The sequence below is a fragment of the Petaurus breviceps genome, unplaced genomic scaffold, assembly GCF_028583685.1.
Source record: "Petaurus breviceps papuanus isolate PSGF00001 unplaced genomic scaffold, PetGlider_PUasm1.0 88982, whole genome shotgun sequence".
In the NCBI taxonomy this organism is placed as follows: Eukaryota; Metazoa; Chordata; class Mammalia; order Diprotodontia; family Petauridae; genus Petaurus; species Petaurus breviceps.
Window position 1 is genome coordinate 150683 of NW_027186995.1, and position 5197 is coordinate 155879.

The 5197-nt window shown below is 42.1% G+C and overlaps 1 pseudogene; it reads right to left on the reverse strand.

Moving 5' to 3' along the window:
- Positions 1-3088: 3088 nt before the first annotated feature.
- On the reverse strand, positions 3089-3189 carry LOC138176422 (U6 spliceosomal RNA; annotated as a pseudogene).
- Positions 3190-5197: the final 2008 nt, after the last annotated feature.

Sequence of the window (5197 nt, forward strand, 5' to 3'; positions counted from 1 at the left end):
AAAGATCCCAAAAAGAAAACTCCTAGGAATATTATAGCCAGGTTCTGGAGTTCCCAGATCAAAGAGAAAATATTACAAGCAGCCAGGAAGAAACAATTTGAATATTGTGGAAACACAATGAGGATAACACAGGATCTCACAGCTTCTACACTGAGGGATCGAAGTTCGGCTTGGAAAATGATATTCCAGAAGTCAAAGGAGCTGGGATTAAAACCAAGAATCACCTACCCAGCAAAACCGAGTATCATGTTTCAGGGGAAAATATGGTCATTCAGTGGAATAGAGGACTTTGAAGCATCTTGGTGAAAAAAACCAGAGTTGAATAGAATATTTGACATTCAGATACAAGAAGCAAGAGAAGCATGAGAAGGTTAAACAGGGAAAAGAAATCATAAAGAACTTATCAGAGTTGAACTATTTACATTCCCACAGGGAAAAACGATAATTGTAACTGATGAAACTTTTCTCAGTATGAGAATAGTTGAAGGGAATAGAAATGTGTGTGTGTGTGTGTATATACATACATACATACATATATATGTCTATATAGGAGGGTATATGGGCATATGAATACATATGTGAATGTGTGTATATATGTGTACAGGTATACATAGACAGAGGGCAAAGGACAAATTTAATAGGAAGGGATGATACTTAAGAGATGAAATTAAGAGGTGAGAGAGGCATATAATGAGAGGAGATGGGAAGAGACAGAATGGGGTTAATTATCTCATATAGAAGAAGCAAGGGAAAACTGTTACAATGGAGGAGAAGAACAGGAAGGCAAAAGGGTTAGTCAACCTTATTCTCATTGAATTTGGCTTAGGGAGGGTAGGGGGGAAGGGGATGAGAGGGGGGATAATGGAAGGGAGGGTAGGCTTGGGGGAGGGAAGTTAGAAGCACCCATTTTTGAAAAGGGACAGGATCAAAGTAGAGAACAAGTGAGGGGTAAAATGGGACAGAGGGAAATATAGTCAGTCTTTCACAGTCTATCCACTAGGGAAATGTTTTGCATAGCTACACATGTAGAACCTATATTGAAATGCTTATCTTCCCAGTAAAGGTGGGTGATGAGGGAGGTAGGGAAAGAATCTGGAATTCAAAGGTTTAAAATCAAATGTTTAAAAATATATATTATTATTTTACATGTAACTGGGAAATAAGATATATAGGCACTGGGGCACAAAGATCCACCATGCCCTTCCTACTGGAAAGTTGGAGGGGGATGGGGGAATATATAGAAGAGAGCAGATTGGGGGAGGGGACATTCAGTGGGATCACTGTTTTGGGGTGGTAGGTAGCAGAAAAATGGGGATAAAATTTGTAACTCAAAACTTGTGGAAATGAAGGATATAAACTAAAAAATAAAAAAAATAATAAACTACAAAAAAAAGTATTGACATTAGTCGCTTGTGGCTCAGGTGTCTAGTGAAACCATGAGCCATGGGAAGCAAAATAGTAATGAGTATCAAAGCACAGGTCTTTATCTTAACTAGTGCCTGCCACAAGTCCCACAGGGTAGGGATAAGTACCTGAGAATAGACATCTTGGACCGTGATGGGAATATTTCCTCTGTTTGTTTGAAAGAGGTTGGAAACACGAACAACAAAGATGTGCAGATAGTTGTAAATCACGTCCATAGCTACCAGGAGATTCAGTAGTGAGATGTCAAATCTTCAACCCAGAAGGGGCTGAAACAAACAGAAGTCCATGAGTACAAATAACAAAATCCGTGGTCAGTCTAAGGACTCGGTGAGGCTGAAGTCACCTCTGGCTAGGGGGAGCTGCATGTGGAGGCCCTAGCTCCAGTCCCCAGCAGGGACAAGGTGGGTTTGTGAACACCAGCTCAGGCTCTCTCAGTAAATATGGCCAGGGAAAAGGTCACAATGGGTGACATCACAAAAGCCCTGAGAGTGAGGTCAGCCTGGGAGGAGGCATTTGTGGCCTTCCATGGTAAAGGTGACTTTTCTTGTTTTTAAATGGTATATGATCAGAGTATTCATGTCGCATGCTGGTCTATCTGAGCCTCTTTCTTCTTCTGTAAAATGAAGGACGTTGAACCAAATGAATATTGACTTAATGATTGGAAAGATCCCTTATGACTATGATGATGTTTGATCCTCTTTCCAGAACTAAACACACCATCATACACACCAATTTCCTCTTCATGACTTCCGATTGATGTTTCTGGGACCCTCATTGATCTAGTCTCCATTTGCTCAGTTAACTTATTCCCACTTCAGAACATCACTAACATCTCTCTCCATTTTTTCTCTCCCACTGTCTTTATGTTTCTGCCACCCTGGTTAACTATGGAGAAAAGGAAGTAGTAAAAATATGAAAAGGAGAGCGACACAGCCAGGGAAGAAAGGAGAGAAAGAAGAAAGGGGGAGAAGGAGGAAGAGGGAGAGTGGGGAGGAGGAAGGGAGGGAGAAAGGGAGACAGACAGACTGAGTGACTTCAAGCCACCAGACCTGGGTAAACTTCTTCTCAGAGTAGAAGGGACAGAAACACCCCGGTGAATGGGAAAAGTGGCCCTGGGTTAGAATACTGAACATGACCCATTTTTCCTAAAATAGGGAAGACATTAGAGTCTAGATATTATAAACCAGTGGGCTTGACTTTTCTCTCTAGACAGAGAGATAGATTGATCAATCTCAGGATTCTAGAACACATTCAAGGAGTTATGGAAAGTCCTAGTGCCAGCAGCAGGGTCATCATAGTTGGCTTCCTTAAGCACATGTCCCTCCAAAGTATCCCTGCCCTCCCTGATGTCCTGCAGGTAGATGCCAAAATCTGATCACCTACAAGAAGCTTTCCTTCACTGTTATTATTAGGCCTAAGTCTTATTATCCATGCCACTTACTACATTCCTGAGCTTGTATTTGGTATTTTCTCTTTCTGGGGCTCAGTTGCCTTTTCTGTAAAATAAGGGACACTGAACCAAATGATGACGAAGATCCCTTATGATTAAAATAATCTCCAGTTCTGTGGCCTTTTTTTTACTCTTTTTTAAATAGTTTTTTTAATTTTTCTAATTACATATAAAGACAATGTTTTAACATTTTTTTTGATATTTGAGTTCTTAAAAAATATGGAAGGCTTCACATATTTTCATATCATCTAGGGACCATGCTAATTTTCTCTGTATTGTTCCAATTTGAGTATATGTGCAGCTGAAATGAGCACTAGTTATGGGTCTTAAATAAGGCACACTCTCTTTGCTCTAAAATTTGCTCTTCCTGACTTCCCCATTTATATTTGTGGGACACCCTTCCTCTGGTCTACTACCCTCTTGGGCACTCAACAGCTCCTATAGGTGCTACCTCCAGAATATGGCTCCCATAAATCTCCTCAGTTTTCCTTCTACTCCCTTTATGATGCTCCTCCCCTTCCTGTCCACTCCCCCTACCTGCAGGGCAGGCATAATGTGGAGACAGTGTAGTAGTGAGACATAGGAAGATGATGATCAAGACAGAGGAGTGAAGATGAGGTGAAAGAGACAGAGAAGAAGGAAGAGAGAAATGGTTGTAGGAAGGGAAGTAGGGGGAAGAGAGAATGAAACAGGAGGGAAGAAAGTGGGGAAGCTAGAATCAAAGGGGGCAAGAGTGAGTGAGGAGGGAAGAAAGGGAGGGAAAGAGAGGAAAGACAAGGGGCAAAGTAAGGGAAAGATGGAGGGAGGAGAGGGAGACAGAGAAAGAGAGCACATGAAAGGATGCTGTGAATACAAGTCACTAGGCCAGCCTAGGTGAACTGAATTTACCAGAGTCCTTGTGAAAATCTGAATTTCTACAGGAAACTTTTCATCAGTGTTATTATCAGTCCTATCTATGCATTTTACTACTTTTGAGACCTTATATGAGTCACATGTATGAGACGGAGGGCAGAAGAAAAGAATAGGTGAGGGGGAGTGATGGGAAGAATGGTCAGTGGGAGAGAGACTAGAAAAAAAGTGTGAGAGGGAAGAAAGAGGGAGATAAATGGTACAAAGAAGAGAGAGAATGAAATAATAGGAGAGAGACAGCAGGAAAGAGAGTGGGGTAAAAGAATGTATGAGGAGAGAAAGAGGGAGAGGGAGGAGAGAAAGGGATGGGATGAAAAGAGTGGGGACAAGAAAGAAAGTGAGAGGAGAGGGAAAAGGTGTGAGGAGGGAAAATGGGGGAAAAGAGAGAAAGATTTGCTGGCGGGAGAGAGGGCTGTGGGAGAGATGTATGAGAGAGAATGTCAGACAAGACACAATGAATACACAGCAACAAATGTGGATGAACTCCTATTTCATTTTAATGAAAGAATAGGCAGAATGGACAGTGAAGTCACTGCCAGTGAGGGATGGATCAGTGAAACACCATAATAAGGAAAAGAAGGTCCTGGGCTACAATACAGGAAATGATCCATTTTCCCTGAAAAGGAGGAGAGGGTAGAGTCTAAATAATCCCAAAGCTAATGGGCTTGATCTCTCTCTGTCTCTCTGTCTCTCTCTCCCCCTCTCGCTCTGTCTCTTTCTTTGTCTCTCCCTCTCTTGCTCTCAGGATTCTAAAACAAATTCAAGTGCTGTTCACAAAGGGACATTGAAGATGTTTACTGTCGCTAAGTACATGTGAGGCCAGAGTTCTCTGCACTCATGCTTCAAGTCCATCCTAAAATCTGACCTCCTACAGGAAACATTTCAGTGGCGGTATTATGAATTCAATTTGCTACCATGGCTACTTTGTATAAGTCACCTGTGTAAATGTAAGAAGGAAAGGGAGAAAAAAGGAGATGAGCGGGGAGAAAGGAGAAGAAAGATAGGGGGTAAAGTGGAAGAGACAAACATACAGGAAGAAAGAGAGGGAGAGAAGAGGGGGAGAGAGAAAGAAAGAACTAAACAGGTCTTTGACGTGACTTCTCCAGGCCTGGGTGCATTCCCTTCTCAGGGTAAGGGAAGGCCAGGCAGATGGGACAGCCAAGTCATTGCCATCAGGGGATCTCTGAGAGAAACATCCTGGTGAGTGGGAAAGAGAGCACTGGGCTAGAGTAGTTCAAAACCGTTAATATTTCACAAAGGCAGGGTGCAAATGCGTAGTGTCACTACGCACAGGTTAGGCCACAATAATCCTACAGTCTATTACTTCAAGTCCCTTTAAAACTTTTACCTCTTACAGGAAACTTTGCGCTGGCATCATAATGGATGGAAGTTACTCTACTTGAACCCTTCTAG